The sequence below is a fragment of the Chiroxiphia lanceolata genome, chromosome 3 (assembly GCF_009829145.1).
Source record: "Chiroxiphia lanceolata isolate bChiLan1 chromosome 3, bChiLan1.pri, whole genome shotgun sequence".
Lineage (NCBI taxonomy): Eukaryota > Metazoa > Chordata > Aves > Passeriformes > Pipridae > Chiroxiphia > Chiroxiphia lanceolata.
The window spans coordinates 9,664,822-9,685,321 of NC_045639.1; the positions used below are offsets into that span (position 1 = coordinate 9,664,822).

At 45.5% G+C, this 20,500-nt stretch overlaps 1 protein-coding gene and 1 long non-coding RNA gene across 3 annotated transcripts in view; one reads left to right on the top strand and one right to left on the bottom strand.

Moving 5' to 3' along the window:
• Positions 1-20,500, bottom strand: part of SLC8A1 (solute carrier family 8 member A1) — a 124,718-nt gene that overhangs the window by 84,329 nt on the left and 19,889 nt on the right. The window lies entirely within an intron of this gene.
• LOC116784214 lies at positions 15,833-18,140 on the top strand. Its single transcript, XR_004355996.1, has 2 exons — positions 15,833-16,066; positions 17,705-18,140. It is a non-coding gene; the product is annotated as an uncharacterized LOC116784214 (long non-coding RNA).

The window sequence follows — 20,500 nt, forward strand, 5'->3', positions numbered from 1 at the left end:
TCCTACTCAGCAGGTACTAAGGCTTTCTCTGTGCTGGAGGAAAACCAAGGCGAGAATATTTTGCAGCACCAGAATTTATGGTAAGTAGAGCTGTCTTTCCCATAGAAAATCAAGTTGTTGCAGAGAGGCGCATCTCGGTTCCTCACAAGTGGAGAATCTTCACACCAGCCAGCATAGGATCTCTTTGTGTGGGAAGCAAAAAGCAAACAGGGAGTTTCTTCCTCTTGCATTGATGGAGACCACAAATATATCCCTTGCAGGTGGCAAGCTGCCAATGTCTCCCAAACATGAGCCATGCTCAAGAAACAATCTTGTCACATTAATAGCATCATCATCAGTTATCAATCAGCTTTTATTCTCTCCTGCCTTTAGGTCATTGAAGTGTTGAGGACAGGTGCTGCTTCCACAGTTGAACTGCTTCCAAAAGTTTTGCATCCATCTCTTCTCCCCACCTTGCTCATGTCATCCACATTCCCAATGATTTGTGAGACCTAATCAGCCAGATTCAGGAGTATCTGCTATTCTGTATTTTGGACCCTAAACAGGATATACTGCAGCAAAACCAAAAAAAGGGCACTGAGTTCACAAGGCTTCTTTGGAGCAATGGAAAAATACCTACTTCCCATTAGGATTTGTACATCTGTCTTCATTGCCTCGCACAAGGAATTATGTCTGCCTCATCGGCAGATTTAGAGCTGCAGTCAGCTCAGAAAGATCATGAGCCTGTGTTTACCTTCCGACAGATGTGCGAGTTTATCACATCCTCTCCTTTGAATATATGTGCCCTCGAGTATATTATATATCCAAGGTGTCTTTGGGCAGAACTCTGGGAATACGACTGAGAGAAGATCCTTACTTTTTCCTAGGTTAAGCTTCCTGTCCAAGCGCAGCAGGACTGATAGCACAAGACATGCTGAAGAATGGATTTCCTTACTTGTGCGTGTACCATTTTGGGTCTAATTTACCCTGGCTGACAGCTACTAATCTGACAAGTACTTTAACCAGACATGTTTTTAGAGTGCTTCCCTTGCTCATGCGTGCTGGGCTATATGGTTGCACACTGTGGTTGTGCATCTAAAATTATGGCAGCTGATAAAGTGAAGGCAGAAAAGGCAGTTAGAGCTCAAGGAAAAGCCTGCCAAGTTTCTAATAAAATTCAAAACACAGCAATATTTAAGAGCGTACATGAAGCCGGCATTTGTCTGTGTTTCAGTCTGCCTTGAAATCCCCTGAGCAATCAACCCACATGGAGGCAGCTTAAGGAATGGAAAAATCAGTCACTTCTATTTCTCATGTCTTTTTTAGTTTACAAAGTACAATATGCAGTGGGAAAATGAGATCCAAACCACTTACCCTGCAACAAAAGCAATTTTGGTTGTTTTCAACTTGAGAAAACCAATGATACCACTTCCTAAGGCCTGTCAGGACAGAAGTCCATGGATGCCTGACCAATCACCTATCCTTAAATATGATAATTCTTAAAAGAGTGCACTTGTTCCCTAGCTCCCCAAATGATCCTTTAGTTCTATGGGTGCATGTATTGTGATCCTAGAAACTTGTTCACAAGTGTAAGTAACAAAAATATCTATTCCTCCCACCATTACTACTACAGTTCTTAGTTATTTAGTGCTCCATTCCCAGGTTTTTAGTCACGTCTTGTTAAATACCCAGAAGGGAAGAGGTAGTTGTACTGTGTCTGTGGTTGTATCCTCCACCTCTTACAGATCAGATTTGAGAGAGCTCAGCTGCCAAGGTCCCTGTTCGCCCCAGTCCTGCAATGAAACCAGTTCCTGTAGTAGTAGATAAGATGGACGAGTCAGGAGGAAGGTAAAGGTCACATTTATCTCTTGTATATCACTCTGCGTCAGCACATCTGTGTGCTCTGAACTCAGCCTGGAAGGAGAGTGCAAATGTGATTCCCTGATGGCTTCCCATCCATAAAAAAAATGTCAGCGAGGACATTTCTCTCAACTCCAAGTGAGGAAGACAAGGCTGCTCTCTCCAGCATAACCAGTGTCCCTGCAGGCATTGCTGTGATGTGGAGATGGGGCAGCATGAGGCAGAAGGCCACCTACATGACCTGCTGCCATGCCATGGACACCATTGGTTCAGTTACCCCACTCTCGGAGAAGAGGTGAAAGCTCATAAGAGACGGTTCTCCACTGCCAAAAGTGCCTCTCAGAGGCCTTATCCAGGCCAAGATGGATAGAAAAATCCTTATGAAAGCTTTGACTAAACAAGATGCCAATGCCCCTGAGTTGCAGGTGGTATTTCCTGAGCTCTGATGATGTTAAGTTGCACCCTGGTGTTTGGCACCATCCCTTAAAATCACCACTTTGTGCAATAAGACCAGTTTTCTAAATACCATAGATCACATTTTAGCTGTTTGTTTTACCAACTGTAATTCCAGCTCACATGGTACGATAGTGCCCTGCAATGAGAAATACCTTTCTTTGTGACAACTCTGGCCCTAAATTTCATACCTGAGGTACTAATTGCCCTTATGGTTGGAATCTTTCCCAGTTTTCCTTTTGAATATAAGGGATCTCAGATCTTTAAACAAGGCAGCATAGATCCCTACATTTGAGTAGAGGCCACTTGCAGTTCTGGCTTAAGGAAAATTTTCTTCTGTCATCCAAATGTCCACAATTCTCTGTAGAGGAATAATGTGTAATATCAGACCTGCCCAAAAATATCTTGTTAAAAGTTTTTTCACAACCCAAAACTTATCTTGTAATTATTTTCTGAAAATGTCAAGCCCTCTCTATCCTCTAAGCAAATTGTTTGAATACCACATTTCTCCAGACTAATTTTTACAGCATTATTTTCAGTGTTCTTATTATATCTCTATTATTATTGTTGTTGTTGTTGTTATTGAAATATCTATTTCCCTGCCATTACTTTACATCCTCAGTGGTGCTGATTCCTACCAATTTCTTTTACTTTCCTTCCAGCTTTTCATTAATTTTTCAAAACTGTCAAAAAATGCAGAGGAAGAAAGACTGCTCCCTTATTTCTCTTTGCTAAACAGCTTTCTAAATTCTGAAATGCTACAAGTTACCACAGTCATGGTTTTACTTTTACTTTTGCTGTATCAGAGATTTCTTTTCATAAACCCAAGGAATTCTGGAAAAGATGGAGGGTAGAAAAAGAGAGCAGTTTAAAGAAAGTAAGTAAAGAATTTCTTCCCCACCCCTCCCAGGGACTTGACAGTCCCTGTGGTCCTGTTTGGAAAGATTGAATAAGAACCAGAAAGCAAAGATAAAGTGAAGATACTATGTTTTGGGTTGGTTTGGGGATTTTTAATGGATTACTCTAACATTTTCTTATTTCAACACTGTGAGGTTTTGTATTTTTTCCACTTAAATTTCTTTTCACCCTCTTCAATGAGCTCTACCCTTCAGATAATAACTTTTCCTATTTAATATTTCACTAGCTCACCTTGCATTTGTTTCCAAAAATAGGGCTCAGCCTTTATTATCTCTAGTTATGGGAATAATTAACTCAGACAAGAGTCCTACCCAGAGACAAACCTGTGCCGTGCTTTGTGTCTCCTTTTGTCACACCCAAACACAGTTTCAGAATTTTTTGTGCAAAGATAATTGTAAGGACACAGGCCACCATGCCCTGCTCTGATATTTTGGTTTTCCTATGCTCAAAATATACCCCAAAGGCTCCATCCTGGTGAGATGCTGTCTCTAAGGACATGCTGCCCCCAGGAAGTACAGGCACTGGCAGTTTCCTAGTTACAAGGTATTTGTCTTCCGCACCAAGTGTCCGTCTCCTGCTGGTGAGATACAGAGAATGAAAGCTCTGGGGCATTATCAGCTTAAGTCAACACATACTATTAATAATCATTACTTCTGCAGTGCATATTGCTTGGCACTCTCAGCCAGATTTAGCTCTGCTTTCTGCATCACAGTTGTACACATGCTCATTACCACGCAGTTTACAACCAATGCAATTATTTGGGCGATTACTGAAACTACAGATATGGCTTTTTTTATCTCTTGAACCACCAGAAAAACAGGGCTAGAAAACCTCCAGGCTAAAAAAACCCCAACAATAAAGTAATTGTTACAGGAACTAAATGATTTTTTTTACCTCATACTTGCTTGAGTGTTTGTCTTTTTCCTGGTTACTGGTTATTAAGGATTACTGCCCTAGTCATGTTGGCAGTAGCATTGCCAGGCCCCATTTTTTGTGGTGAGAAGGGAAGCATATGAATGTGAACGTGTGAGTGCTCCTGAGCTGGGAAAAAGCAGCAGCTCAGGGCGGGACAGCTGAGATGGGCCAAAGTGACCAGTTCAGACAGGGACACAGGGAATCACTGCAAAGTGTCTGCTATTTTCAGAGCATAACTAAGTTTGTTTACTTTTCATTCCGAAGCACAATACTTAGAGTCCTTTAAACTGTCAGAATTAAGAGAGATAAAAAAAAGGAAAGAAAACCTGGAATAAGGACAAAGCAAACAGAAATTATGTTCAGAGAATGCTCCTGATACCTCTCAATGTCCCATGCTGGAGAGAAAGATAAACACTAAAATCTTAAACTTTCCTACTTCCACTACGTATCATAGACAGAAAATCCTGGCTTTGCAGGGGAACACCACGGACCCACACTGTTTTGAACAGTGATACCCTCTGTTTCTGCTGTCCAGTATCCTGTCCATCCAGCCTGATACAGATGTGCCCTTGTTTGGACCATCAAATCAATGCTCATAGGTTTTTGGAGAGCCCTGTGTCTCCCGGGTACATGGCTCAGGACCTCCAAGTCATGAGCGGCTGCCCTGGCTTTCCCTCATAATGCACACAGACTGTCAGGAAGGGAGGTGCCAAGCAATATGACAGATCTCAAGGAATCATTTAAAAAAAACACTATGCCCCAAACCTATGAGGTTCTATTCCAGGTTTGAAATGCAGTGTGTAGAGCTGAACCCAGCCTTTCAGTCCAGAAAACCCTAAAACATATCAGAAACCCTGTGAAGGTCTGTTGATTTCCCTCAGGAGACAGTTGTCGACTGAAGCCAGCAAGGGTTAGGGCACAGCTGCTCGTTTTCTCCTCCCAGCAGATTCAAATCCCACCTGTGGGTTGCTGAATTTCAGAAAGCTCACCCCCGAAGCCCACTGGCTGGCAGGGGAGTTGCAGCAATGATACATGCAACTAGGTTCCTGCAGGCTGGTCCCAGACCCCTGTGCCTCTATTCCTCACCTGCAAAGGCAAGATTTATGGTGCTGGCATTCCACTGGATGTGGAAATACTGAAGCAATAAGCTACTCTGGATGCTGGGAGTGAGCAAATGGAGAAGTAATGCACAGGAGGGAGAGTGCCCCAAAGGTTGTGGGAGGACAGTACAAAAGCATGATGACAGCTAGAGGCACAGCTGCAGAGGAGGTGAAGGACAGCAGAGACAAAGGGGGGTAACCCCTTTGATATGGGTGCTCTTGGGAATCTGCTGTGTGGTTATCTGCACCAGGACAGCTGGTAACACACCATGTAAAAAGGACTCTGCATGCACCAAGAGGACTGGCAAGCAGGGGGGTTCCCAGCAGAGGCAGGATGATTTCAGATCAAGGAGAGCCAGGCAGGGCTGGGTAAATGCCAAAGGGCCACTGCTGGGCTAGTACACAAGCAGTGTACCAGTGGGAACACAAGCAGTAGCAGGCTGGTTTCCTCTACATGATGCCTGTGCTGAAGAACAGGAGCTGAGAGGGACACTTAGGGGCAGCAGCCCCTTTGCACAGGGGTTCCCATTCACAGTATCAGGCAAACTGGAAATGCTGGATGCCAGGTCCAGCTACACACAGCAGGGCAAAGATTTTCCTCACTGACCTCAGACACCTATTTTTAAACTACTGCATATGCTTCCTTTCATTAGCAGTCATACTCATTTGCTTTGAAAGGATGTTACAAATAAGGAGAAAGCCCCTTGTTAATTGACTGGATGATTTATTGCATCCTCCCTCTCTTAGCAGCCACATAGGCTTAAAAGCTGTAATAAGGAAAAGCTGCTCAGCTTTTGTTAGGAAACGAACTGGGTAAAGACTAATGTGGAAGAGATCAGAATAAACCCAGTCCTTGGTTACTTGTTTTTTTACCTTATAGACAGCTCCTTGATGGGGAGGTCCCCAAAAAGAGGCTCTCCCTGCATTGTGCTGATCACAAGTCAAAATCTGTCTGCCACTCAGTCAGCAACGTGTTTAGTGTTATTTACTCTGGAACATCAAAATTTGGTCTTGCTTGGCACTTCTGAAAGATGTAAATATAGACAGGATAAACAGACAGAGATTTCCTAAAATCTCACCTACAGGCATGTTTTCAATGCACAGAAATACCCCTACTCTCTGCTAACAGAGGGCAACTTGTTCTGTCCTTAAAGTCAGTCCCAGCAACTGATTCAGCAAACAGGTTTCTGGATGCTTTCAGAAAGAAGGCCAGAAAGTACCATTGGGAATTGGGCTTCCCTGGATAATGAGGGAGGGGGAGGAAAATGATAAAAAAGCCTGAAGGAAAAGGAAAAAGTTATAAGAAGTAATATAATGGAAAGGAGGAGAGAAAGAAGAAGCGAAAGTGGAATCAAAAGTTTGAAACAAGCTTCAAAAGCCATCAAGGAAGCAGAAAATAAAACGAACCCCTGATGTCCAACCAGGTGTTGAAATATCTTGGTTCTGGCTATGAACAGAAGAGGTCGGACAGGCAAACCAGAGGGATGTTATTTGGAGCAGCTTGCTAGCTTTCTCCAGAGTTTAATAATAGCAACTGTATTTATATGACTAAAATGTTTTGTTAAAAGGCTAAGTACTGGTATGTCATGCTAGTCACTTTAATTTAAAATAAATTCTAAAAGTTCTCACTGGAAAGGCTTGCAGCTAACTATAAATATATGCAATATGCTGATGGATTTTTTTTTAAAGCAAATTTATTCTTCTTCAGAGGCACTAAATTGCACAACTGTGCAGCATTTCTGTGGCCCAAATTTTCAGAGGCCCTGGGAGTCAGGATTTCTAACTGATCTTGCTGCACTTTTTTTTTTTTTAGCCTTTTTGCAAGTTGTGGCAGCTCTGGCTGGTTCGATGTGGGGTTTTGATGCATGAAGAGATTTTAAAAGGTAGATAAGAGAGAGAGATAAAGGGGAAAATGAAAAAGGAAGAGTCCTGGGCAGGGTGACACCCTTCTCCTTTCTATTACTCTGAGCACTGGAACAAAAAACCGGTCAGTCAGCCATGAGACTGAAAGCACTTACCCAGGCTTCTGTCCCAGGGCTTCTCCAAATGAGTGATGATGGCCCCAAATGCCCACTGCACTCATTGCTTTTCCCTAGGAAAGGAAACCACAGAAAGTTTCCTCCAGGAATGTCCAGCCTGTGCCCTACATTGGCTGCACTCAAGGGGAGACATTCTTTCATGAAATAAGGACAGCTGGATGGTGAACTGGATGGCACTTACTCCCCTTCCTTCCCTGACTCAGGGAACTCGTTGCTGGTGGCCAACAGAGAGCAGGGCCCAGGTGAATCCCTTGGCTCCCACAATGTGGAGATTGTCCAATCCCACCTGCCATGCCCTATGTGGCTGCAGCAGAAGTTACCTGCAGGCTGCCCTTTCCACCGACCACTTTCATCTCCTTTGCAAGCCTCAGGACGGGGCAAAGGAGATTCATCCGCATTTCAAATCCCAGCTTCTGCAAACTGACCTAGCCCTGACCGCTCCACCAGCCCCTTGGCCAACCTACGGCCAGCAGAGCCCTGGCAGGAAGGAGAAAGCGACCAGGCAGGTTTGAGACTGCAAAGGCAACAGTTTCCCCTCTTTCTGTGCTTGCAGACAGCCTAAAAACATCACCAACGGGCTTTGTGTGCGCTTTCTTAGGCTTGTAAGAGTTGCTGGAGCGCGCGACATCACACATTTGTGTTGCCCTAGCAGCGGTCCCACAGCAAACCAACAGAGCTGCAGCACTGGGTGCCGAGGCCGGTAACACCACAGCCAGGGTCACAGCAGGGCTCTGCCCTCACCCAGGACACCCTGGTGAGCTCTCCCATGCGTGGTGCACCTCCATCCCACTGGAGCAGCTGGAGGACATGCTCCATTCACCGGCCTTTGCCAGGAACAGAGTTTTCATTGCAGCTGTTGTAAAGGATAATTATGGTGAATTCCTTAGAAGGGACTGAAGTCAGCCTTGCTACCAGATAGCAGGAAATATTTATAACAGTAATTTCCAACTGCAGCCTTTCATCTGAAATCTAAACAGAAAGCTGAAATCCCAGGCCTGTAAGTTGATACCTTGGCTATATATGGTCAAAGAACTCCACGGGGGAGAAAAAGATGCTAAGTCCCTAGCAATCCTCATACACACAGCTCCAAGAAGATCCATTAACCTCTGTAAAATTAGCAAGCCCGTATCATCAATTAGCTTTGAAGTATGATTGTCACGCTGTAGCATTAACAGCTCTGCTCTCCCAGGGATGTCTCAGCATGTCACACTCACAGCCACGTGTACAACAGGGCGCAGCATTCTGTAAATGCACAGAGACATCCTCCAGCCTCATGTGCCTGTGACAGCAGTTGGGAGTTATAAAGCACTATTAACTACTGCAAAGTCATGGGGTGACCCACTGCACTCCCACAGTAAAGCACTGCCAAGCCGAGGCAGGGCATTTTACAAGACACTCACTGGTGAACAGGGGAATGGTGTTTTCTGGTATTCAGGCTTGCAAAAATGAGAGCAGAAACAACTCCTGCATGAAAATGGACTTAGAAAATCAAAAGGCATTGAAACATGTTGCTTCAGACTCTACCAGTGACTATGACTTATCTTTTGTAAAGGAGTTCTAAATTTCTTTTTGTTTTTGAGACCCCTCCCATGTGTCCTCCTGCAGCAGCAGGAAATGAATGAACTGCAGAGCTTTACTCATAGAGGTGCTTCCTCCCCAGCATGAGGCACATGGCCTAGCACAAGGTCCTTCTTCACAAACTGGAGCCTGGCTGGGATAGCGGCGTTTTCCTGTTTCCCTCCTCTGCTTTTAGCTGAGCACTTGCTAACCTAACACCACAGATGTCAGCTCTGTCCTCCCTTCCCCTTCAGCCTACAAACTGTTGCCTACCTCACGGCTTTCAGGTTTACTGTAATGCTGGAAGAGTCTCTGTTTCTGGCTTTGCTGCGTGGTTGGCAGGGTAGCGATGTTACCTCTCAGGTGAGACAGGGAGTAGGGATGTAATAGCTTTGAGCTGAAGGAGGAAGACAAATATTAGAAAGAAATTCTTTGCTGTAAGGGTGGTGAGGCACTGAAACAAGTCACATAGAGAGGTTTTGGATGCCCCATCTCTGAAAGTGTTCAAGGCCAGACTGGATGGGGTTCTGAGCAACCTGGTCTAGTGGAAGGCAATCCCTGTCCATGGTAAGGGTATTGGAACCCAAACCATTCTATGATCCTATGGTTGTATGATGTATGCTCAAAAACAGACAGGCTTGAAAAACAGCATTGCAGACTTTTCTTACAGGGAGGAAGAACAGGTTCGTGGCCCCTGAAGAATCAACAGCTTTGGCCCTGTGATATTAAATACTTTCTCTCATCAAGACATCGCTGTTCAGCATAGAGATGGTGTCATGCTCAAAAGCAAAGAGCTGGCATTCCTGCTCTCAGTCTGCTGCATATAGGCTTTTAACAGGTCACCCATAATGTTAATTGCAAAACAGTCAAGTAGTTTGCCAACATGTATAAGCCTTGAACTGGAGCTCACAATACTTGGTCCTCATCAAGACATCAGCCTCTGCACAGGACATCTCATAGAGCAGTCTGACAGGCACATGCCTCTCGGGCAGCCTTTCCTTTTCATTGCAGTTGAATGCCTTCCCATTATTTGCAACTGAGTTTCAAGAAAACAGCAGTGAACATCTCAATTAAAAAACAGAGACTATGACAGAAAAGTCAAATTTCCTTTTGTGAGATCTTACATGCTGTCCCAACCCGCTTATTGTTATTAGGCAAACAGCAGCAAATTCATTTCTGCATATGTCCCTGGCATATGGGGTGTCAAAACCATGAGAACCATTTCTATTTCAATACAAACCCTCTTTTGCTTCCCTTTCTGTAACTCATGCTGTATCTCAGCAGGGCATGGTCATGAAACCACCAACCAACCAAATTTTGGTCTCAGTCAGCACCCAAGCAGCAGTAATGCCAGCTAGCTATACCACAACAAATGGTGAGTTTCCAGGGTGGAAACAACCATCGGACACAGCAAACCTCTTTGCAGTGATGGTAAGCAAGGAGATGCAGGCTTGAGAACTGCTGTTTGAGATAGAACCCCCCCCAGTAGCTTTTGCTGGTAATTACTATGCGTGGTAGTTGTTGTTATTATTATGCAGGCTGCATTATTTGGCTTATCTAACCAGTGTCGGTGTGTTCACAGTAGGAGCTCATCCTGCAGGCAGCACCAGGCTGTATGCACGTGCACCATCACACATCCCAGTGCAGCCCGGGGTATGATTTATATCCCAGTAAAACACAGCTCATTTATTAATTTTTGACATCTGAGAACTAAGCCTGATGGACATCAATTCTCTCTTACAGGGAGCCTGCAAGGCCAAACCAGGAGCAACATTAGACTTGTGTAGGTGCTCACAGCACATTTTGGGGCAGGATGACTCAGGCCCACTGGGTTTGAGGCAGGGTACAAGCCTCCTTCCCCTGAGTCTGTGACACTCAGAAGATGAGCACAGGAAACTGAAATGATGTGACAGAGGGAAGGCTGAGGTGGAAACAGGGACACCTGACAAGTGGTCTCTGTGGGAAGAAGGGGTTTTCCAACCCCAGAGGAGGATCAGGTGTAGTAAGGAGAGACCTTGATGCCTGGTGACCCTTCCCAGCTTCCTTATGTGAGAGCTGCTTTGCTGCCAACCCTCATTCCACATGCCTTGGAAGCCTGGCTACCTCTGACTACCAGTGCACATTGCTCCCTGCCTGCGTGCCACTGCCAAACACATGGTGCTCCAAACACTGCACAGGAAATGTGGAAGGACATATCTGAAAAGGAAGGCACATCTGCTAGATATGCCCAGCCACAAGGTTGGAAAGGAAAAGGACCAACCCCCAAAAGAGCGCAGTGATATTTGCGTGCAGGCTCATTCAGCACTTCCCAGGTGCATGAAGAGGCAAGAGCTGTACCCACTCTTTCATGTGAATACGCAGCATCCTTGGTAGAAATCTGTTACAAATATTTGCTGGATCCTCTCTCAACAGTTTCAACATATATAACCCAGGGGTTTAGCTACTTGGGAAAACTCTTCAAGTTTATCTGTAGTCTTTTATACTTCTCTAGACTTCAAAAATGCACTGCCCCTGCAGCTGGTACTTCTGAGATCTGAAAAGAGCTCCCTTGCTGAAAGAGCAGCTGTAGAGCCTACCAATAGGAGCAGTGGCCAGATGATTAGCCCTCCTGCTTCAAGGCATTTTCAGCCCCAGTTGTGGCTCAGCTGGCTTCCCTCTACCAGGCTGCAGCCACCCTTGCAGTGCTTCCGGTAGAAAGAGGAATTATTCTCCCTTCACCTGGCAGGAGCTGCTCCCCAGGCCTCAGTGCCCACATTGACAAGGCAAAGGCAAATCAGCCTCTCCTTCCTGCCAATACATTTTCCTTTCTCCACTTGGCGGAGTCAGTCCCATTAACAAGATAATAAGAAGAAAGAAGTACAAGCCTGAAGAAAATCATCTCTGATGGGAGAATTTCAAGAGGCAGCCAGTTTCCAGAAGGCAAAAACTATTCTCCACATTAATTATCTACAGAGGTGCAAGAAATTGGTTGACAATGAGAAATTAGGTAATAAAAGTTCTGATTTAACTCATTAAGGTTTCTGTTATGGCTCCAGGTATGTGTAGTCTCAGTGCATGCTGAATTTTATTTATGCCTGCATTGCAACCACCTTTGGAGAACACTGCTACAAGGCACAGAGAGAGTGAGGAAGAAATTGAAGGTAATTTTGTTCTGCAGCTCAAGAGATGTGAGCCATTTCCACTATCACAGTATGCAAGCAAACATCCACCTCCCTTACAACGTAACCTCCAGCAATGTGACTGTACCCCCACAGCAAGATCATGGCCCAGGGCCCTCCCAGCACAGTAAATCTCTGCAGGTCACTCAGTATTAGCATTGCAATGTCAATCTCTGTCATCAGGAACTGAAGTAGGCAAGACTGACATTCTATTTTGTACCAGGTGTCTTCTGTAAAACACAAGCCAACAATCCCTCCAAATCTATGTGGTTTCTTCTCTTCCAGCTTTTTTAATGAAAAGTAGGTATGCTTCTGTGGAGTTTCCAGTTTTCCTCACTTTCACTGAGAGCAGAAAATGCAAAAAGGTACTTGTGGGGGAAAATCCTCAATCAAACATTTTCCAAGTTCCAGCTGTTGTAGGAACGACAACCAACACCCTCTGTCCCACTGGAAGGTAAGCCAAATCATCTTTACAGGCCATCCCTAGCAGCTTTGACTTATGTAGCTATGTTGTACCTGTGGTTTAGACTAATTTGAGATGAAGCCTTTCTCTACAGCCGATCATTTGTGTTCTAAATTGGTGGCCTCCATCTCTAATAAAATCTACCTGCAGCCAGCAGAGACATCCCACAGAACAAAGGAGAAAACGTTGTTCAAATGTCAAGGTCACCCAGGAGTCCTGGACACACCAGTAGGCAGAGGAGGTCCTCAGGAGACCCAAGCTGAGATTTCCTGGGAGGGTTTTACTTTCTTGGATTTTGCCTCTCTTTACCAAACCTGTAGAGAAATCCCTACGCTGGTTCTCCTCATTTGCAATTGCCAGAGCTGCCTGACGTGCTGTGTAATGGGACTGATGAAGAAATGGAGGCAGGAGCAGGAGAGAGCAATCCTTGTCCTGGCATGTCTTCAGACCCACTTTGCTCACACTGCAGCATGCCCCCACCCTTGGGAGGATGTCCATGAGGGAAGGGCTTCCCCTTATGGGTCAGCAAATGTTGTGCCTTCTACCCCTCCCAAGGGTTTAAACTCAGCCAGTTAATCCTGGGTTTGTTACAGGAGTGACATAGTCTGTCTCAGACTCTCCTTTGCCTACAGTAGATTCCCACCACCCCTTTGTGTTAATGACACACTGCTCCTTCTGTGTTAGAAGTCATTAGTGCAGTGGTGTTGGGGAGATAACTGCTGCCAAATCAAGGCCCATGCTCACAATAACTGGTGCAAAGAGAACATCATTTTATTTCATTTTTAATGACCCAAATGCAAGCCTAAAGCTACCCGCGTTCAAATGAGTTAGCTGAGCTCACTCGTTCTCCTCTAATTAGCCCATGTGTCTAATCTCAAAAAGAAGTAAGTGAATAAAACTTATGCCACAAATCAAAGCGCCCTGTACCCAGCAAAGGCTGCAGGGCAGGCACTACTCCCCATGGGTGTTGGTGGAGATCACCACCATGCTGAGCTCTGGGTCCAAAAATGGCACGTGGCTTTGCAACTCCCATCTGCTCCTTTGCAGGATTTTCCATCACATAACTAGGGTGCTAGAAGCAAATTCCTACTTGCAAAGAGCTGTTGCATGAGTTGCCTGATGATATATACCTTTTCAATGTATAGGCTTTTACAGAGAAATTGAGGTGCTGAAGTGTTGTTGCTTCACCTTCTGTCACAGTTGCTGTTAGCAGGAGTTTTCAAAACACTTGGTCTGAAATGCATCCCCTGCTTAAGTTTCCAGTCTCCTCCCTGCAACCCTGAACTTCAATTAATTTCTTAGAGGCTTCCAAACTGGTTTATTCAGTTGCAGTTTTCCTGAAAGGTAAAGCTTTCTTCCCTAATTAAATAATGTTCACAGATCAGTACATTTCCCTTCATGTACAGCAGAGGAACTTTAAACCTCTACTCTAGCTGAGAGGGAGTGGGTTAACACAATATTAAGTATGGAACTTCTCATGTTATCTTTTTTTCTTTCCCTCTCTCACATGCATGTATCCATCCACACAGAGTGTGACTACCGAAATGCTGACAAACAGCAGGAAAATTCAGATCAATTTAGTTCTCCTTTTACCATGCAAGTGATTTTTCTTGGCAAGGCCAGAATTATTCTCTTTTCCTCATTGCTTTTAACCTTTGCTGCCTAGAGCCAAGCCAGGGTTCTCCCTGCAAACACACTGAAGCTGAAACTTGTGCAATATCAGCTCAATGCATTTAAGATATGAATGTCAAACTCATTCTGCAGCAAGAGCCAAAGAGCTTTTTCGAACTACCTTTTTGAAACTACCTGTTGCAAATGTGAACAGTACAACTTTGCTCTAAGGTTTGGTGGGACAGGGGCCCTCTGAAGAGGACCCTAAGCACTTTGCAGCTCTGGAAGTGCTCATCATCAGCAGAGAGGAACCATTCATATGAACCATTGTGATTTTGGCCCCTCTTTCATTTTTCCCTCCTGCTCCTTCTTTCCCAATTTTCATCATGCATTCATCACCTTTTACCTCATCCCCATACATGCATTTCCCTAGTTGGTTTTCCACCTACTCTAATTGCTGAGGCATAGGCATATGCAGCCCTTATGTATATGGGCACCTTGAGGTATATGCATCCCTTTTGGAAATGGCTGCAGTTGCTGTGTGAGTAAGCCCATCTACTCACACCAAGAGGAAAGGGCAATGGGGTGGTTTAGCTTTGTAGCTGAGCTGTGCAATAGCTGCAGGTGACAAATGAACTGTGCCTCCGTGAAGCAGAGCAGTGGCTGAAGAGCGCCACGCTCCCTTTGATGTATAGGATTAAGTGCCTGTTTTTTAAACCCTGAGAGTCTGACTGTATTTTCCAGGTCATCTCTGGTTTATACAATGCGTGTGGCTAAGCATTCAAGTAGGCTGCTGTGGCTCTCCCTTCTCACTGATACTGGGCTCTGCTCTCCTCCATTTCACACCAGAAACCTAACACCCCAGCACAATATCAGCACACCTGGCCATGAGATTACAGTGATTGGGGGTGGAAATCAGCACTTCCTGTGCCCCACAACCACAGCCTGTCTGTCTTGCCCCTGTGCTTGTGCCCACAGAGGCAAGAGACATCATCTCTCAGAGATTTCCTCCTGGCACTACCAAGCCTCTTGTCCTGCCTCACAGCTGGCAGCTAATAGCTTCCCAGCATCTCCCCTAAAAATGCACTACTTCAGCAGTGTAATGAGCTCCCCAGGTTGAGTCTTTTACTGACTCCCCACAAATCACTGGAAGGACAAACTGCTGTTTTGGTTCATTAGCAAGTGTTTTGTAGAAATCTGTTTGTATATTTGCAAGAGACCAACATGCTCATTCATACTAATGTAGGAATACATGAATTGAGAAGCAACTTAAGCCTTCCAGCTCCTCTGGCCTTAAGCCTTCCAGCTCTGCAGGAGTGGCAACAGACAACAATTCTTCCCCCAAAGCATGGCAAATTCTTCTGTGGCACACCAAGGACCAGACAGGGCACACCAAATAGTAGTCAGAATTTTTCTTAAAACCCTAGCTCTTGGAGCTCTGGGATTCAACAAGAAATTTAATTTTCACCCAAAACACAATGAGTGAAGCACACCCTAAGGTTTTAGCTCTTGGCACAGCAGAGGAAAACATCACCAGAAAGGCTCAGACAAATAAAATTAACCTCAATGGCACTGGCATCACTTTCAGGTCTTGTAACATTTTAAGCAGCTGTATCACCAGGGAAGCTGTTTGTGACAACATCACAGATGTGACTCATGGGCTCTGTGCATTGAAAGGAGAAAGGTTCTGTGCCAAACAGAATGTGGGGGCAAAGAGCAGGCAAAAGACTGTTAAGGAAACATTCCTGTCTGACCATTCCGGAGCCACTCTGGGAGTCACACATGCACCACCCAAGATTTAAACTGTTGGGACTGAAGCACCTTTGCAGTGGGCAGCTTCAGTGAACCCACAGGTGCCCTGCTTGGCTCCCACCACACACCACACTCACTGTCAGACAAGATTCCCTCATGGGGTCGACCCCAGGTTTCCTGTAGCAGAGTCCTGGACGTCTGGATCAAGTAATTTAATCGTGGTGCAGGGACACCATAACAGCTTGAGCTGGTGCCTCCAGGGTCAATGAAGGAATCCCTTGGCTTTTGTACCCTTACAGTCTGCGTGCCTCTTCCTCTCATGCTCTTTATACCCCTTACACGTGCCTCTTGGTCCAATGGTGATATTTGGTCTTGGGTCTTCTCACTGTTTATATGGGTTCCCTCAGACTCTCTGGGTGACTGGCAACCCCCTGGCCAGCACTGAAGGTCCCAGTGCCCTTTGTCAGGCAACAGGTCGGCACCAGTTTATGGCCCCTTGCCTGAGGTTCCAGCCCATTTCCCCCACCCTGGTACAACCTGCAGCTTGCACCTTGCGCTAGGTGTGTTCGGGAACAAGGACAGGAGATAAGGATGCAGGAAAAGGAGTCCTAGCATTTCACTTGTGCTTTTTGAAGTTACTGCCTTCAGAGGGTAGAAGCCCTCTGGCACTTTATATTTACAAATTAAAACAGCGACCACTTCCTTTGGCACCCAAGGCTGAACTAAAAGCCTTCCTTAAGGGTTTGAAGTTGCTGAGGAAGAGGAATTTTGGAAAACTTCAGGCTGGTTCTGCAGTTCTACTCTGCCAAATTATATGAATCCATCCAAGCCTTTGGATGTTCTGCATTAACACCCAGCAGCAGCTATGGGATAAAAGCTACTGCTGCAGTCCACAAAGCTTGCTATCTCAGCCGCAACAGTGCAATAGGGAATGTTAAAACATAAGGCAGGCACTTTACAGGGAAACCAAATGGCCCTCCTGGATTGAAGAGGACAGGTGAAAGGATCAGAAGTCAGGGACTATGTACGTGAAGCAGCAAAGGAACTGGGAGGGGAAGTAGCTGCTTTAAAGCCTAGAGGGATCTTGAAGGAAAAAAAACCAAGATAACTTTGCAGGATTTGTGGAGCATAGGGGAACACTGGCATGGTCCTCCGTGGAGATACCAGGACACTCCTAGCTGGCAGGCACAGGGGCAGGAGGTTTTTCCCCTGTGTGTTGGGAGAAAAGGGCACAAAGATTGTTTATCTTTCTCAGACTAAGTATTTACAACCCTCTCCAACTTTCCCAATGTTGTTAGGATAGCCTCTCCTTGCATGAGTGTCTGCAATGGTCTTGCTCAGCTACATGTAAGAGCAGAGCAATCTCCCTTTCAGTTCCCAAGATTTGGGTTCCCATTACTTGCTCTGGGAGAGGGAGGACGTCACACAGGAATAAGGAGACAGCGGTCCAAGGGAATTTTCCTAGCTCTGCTCTTGAGATGTGTTTCGCAGGTAAAGTTTGGTAAGCACAGCTCCTAGCCCACTGCTGCCTTCAGATCTGTTCGTTAGCACCTTTGTGAGGGCTTTCCAAGACTGCCAGTTCTCAAGGGGCTGAGATACGGTGTTTTAATTGTATATAATTAAATACTGCTCCCTTATCTAGATTTCAAAGTTTACTGTTGGGGCTTTGGTACCAATGTTCTCTTCCCCTCTAATTAGCTTCCTTAATCTGTGCAGCCTTGCTTCTTCCCCCAGGGGGACAGGGCTCTCCTGCAGGGAAGCTTGGTTTGCATCTAATTATTAGCAAAGGACACGGACAGCAGGCAAGCAGTGGCCCTATCCCAGATATCCCTCGTGAGCAAAGAGCCCAGAGTGAGTGGCCACAGGGAACCTGTGAAGGTCTTTCTGCTCCATTTGTAGGTTGCTTTGCATGCCATCCCATCACATGTTTGTGGCAGAAGACCATGCAGGACGGGTGCCACCTGACTGAAGTGCAACTCTCATGATGGACACTTTTGCTTCGCTAGCACATAACAACAGGAGAGGAAGAGCTGCCAAGACCTCATCTGACCCAACGTGTCCTGAAAGAGACATTACATCTGGTATCATTTTGGGCAATGTCTTCTAAGCTGTTCCCTGCTGTCAACAGAGGTCACCCACTCCCACAAGCTCCTTCTGAGTGGACCCTCCTGTACTATGAGGAAATTTTCCTGCTGACTAATCTGAATTGCTTCTGCTGCTTCCTTAAGACCCTGAAGACACAGAGAATGTCTTATTGCCCTTTAGCAAGCTCAAGGCTTATATCTTCCCTATACCTCTCTCTAAATTAAACAGCACCAGTTGTTGTAGTTTCTCACCTTGGGTCATGTTTCTCAGATCACCAGTCATCTTCTGTGCTTTCCATTGGACTCTTAACCTCTTCAGTGTTCAGATTGCTCAGAGCTGGACACAGCTGAGCAGAGAGCACAAGGATGGCTACCCCCCGCTTGAATATCTTCAAGATGACATCTGTCTTATTCATTGCAAGAGCATGATGTTGTGAGCTCAGATTTGGCTGCCAGGTCACAACGGCACCCCCTCAACTTGGTTGTTCCCCTCCCACTTGAATTTCTGCATATGACTATTCTTGCACAAACACTTTACAGTGTCTTCTCTTCAAACTAATTCACGACCCATCTCTGTAAATCCCCATCTGACCTTTCATAAACACTTCCAACCTCTCTACGCTTTCTATCTGCAAGTTAAAACACCAATCTTCTCTTTCCCATGCCCAAAAAGCTCTGTTTCAGGACACAAACCTACTGAACACCTTTTCACCCCTATCCAATGACACATTTCTCTTTCCAGACAGTTTAGATCCCATCACCCCAGTGGCCCATTTAGCCAGGTCTTCCTTATGACAGTACTGAACTAGGCAATATTACAAGCCCTTCTGAAGCTCAGTGATATGATGACACTGCTTCTCCCTTACCCAAAAGACTAGCATAAAAGGAAATTAGGTTGGCTTGATAAGACTTGTTCTTGACAAATATATGCTGGCTGTTATTCATCTCCTTGTTATCTTTGAGGTACTTACAAATAATGTGTTGATTTATTCTAGGCTCATTTAGGTACAAAAACAGACCTAATCTAGCTGAGCTGCTTTTGAAGGCAGCTTCTGAGCTTGCCTGCACGTCACCTATTGCCTATGAAACCTTCCAGAGGGACTGCTAAGAGTCCCTCATGCATTCCCCTCATAACGTGAGGCTAGATTTCAGTATGCCTTCTGGGTCTGGGGACAGACAGATTCCATCATCTTTCTCCTACACCTGCAGGCCTCATCAACACAAACATCCACTGCTTCTCGGTAGAATCTGTTGTTCAGCTACCTTCCCCTTCTCTCTCTGCATTTCTAAGGCATCAATGTCCGGAATATCTCCTTCCCATCTTATTCTTGTCCAATTCATGCTCAGACTGATTCTGACCCAACACTCCCACGCTGCTTTGTTACAATCCTCCCTACTAAACTGACCCATTTTCAGGTTTCTGTATGATTCTTCCTGAGTTCCAGGTCACTGGAGAGCTCATGAGTCAGGTAAATCTCCTGCTATGCTTCCCTCCCTTTCCCCTGTGGTAGGATGATTTGTGCCCGGGGCATTAATACTGACTTTGTTTACATTATTTTTACCCTATGCAGGGGCGATATCTTATTCCCCTAGGTTCTGTCACATACCCAGGCTAAGCTGAGGAGGAAGATAAATTTCCATAACCAAACCTAAAGTGTGAATCGAAATCTACTGCACCAAGGAAACACTTGGTTCCTATGCAGACTCTGGTGCCAGGTAAAACCTGCTCCCTACCTGCTTGAGCCAAAGTAACAAGTTTTGTCTCAGATTAAGGCTCCTCTTCTCAATGAAACCAGGGCGTCTCTCCCCTGCTCACTGCAGCTCGATTCATTCCAGACTCCCTGCAGAGCTGAGTTTTTTTCTGCCTTATATGCTGTGACAGGGCTGTGAATTTGTGTGAGAGCTGTGCAGTGTGAGGACAGCAGAGCTGGGCTGCACAACAGCATTGCTGAGAGGGAAGGGAGGGCTGTGGCCGAGGGCGTACAGCTCCTCGGAGCACAATGTCCACAGTGTCCAGACAGGCGTGTTGCTTGCCCTTATCTAAAGGCATGCCAGGATAAGTAATCTGTCACAACACTGGTGAGAGCAGTACTCAGGATGCATGAAGGTTTTGGGGCAGAAGATGGCAGAGCCACGGCCATATGACCTGCACAGAAATGGGGGGGTGCAAGCGCCAGGGGGAAGGGCAGGGATGCCTGCACATATTGAGGAGCTGAGAGCCTGCCTGGGAAGTTTGAGGGGCTGATGAGTGTGCTAATAGATCAATCCAAATTGTTAGCAAAGACTCAACATACAACTATTTTGTTCTTTAGGACGATGTTTACTGACAAATTAAAACACGAACACTCAAGCACATCTCAAAATGAGTTTCTTGCTAGGAAGCAAGCAACCGAGTTGAGAGCAAAAGAGCTCAGAGCAAATCAATCCTTTTTTGTGCATTTGTTTTCTTCTGGACCCAATAAAAAACTTCATGTCCTTCTTATGTCCCAGCCAGCGAGACAACAGCTTTGCCACCTGGTGACAGTGCATCTGGCCCTTGGGACAAGGGTCTCCGCAGGGCGTACTGGTCTTGTGGTTGAATTAGAGCCATATTGCATGACCCCAAAATAGC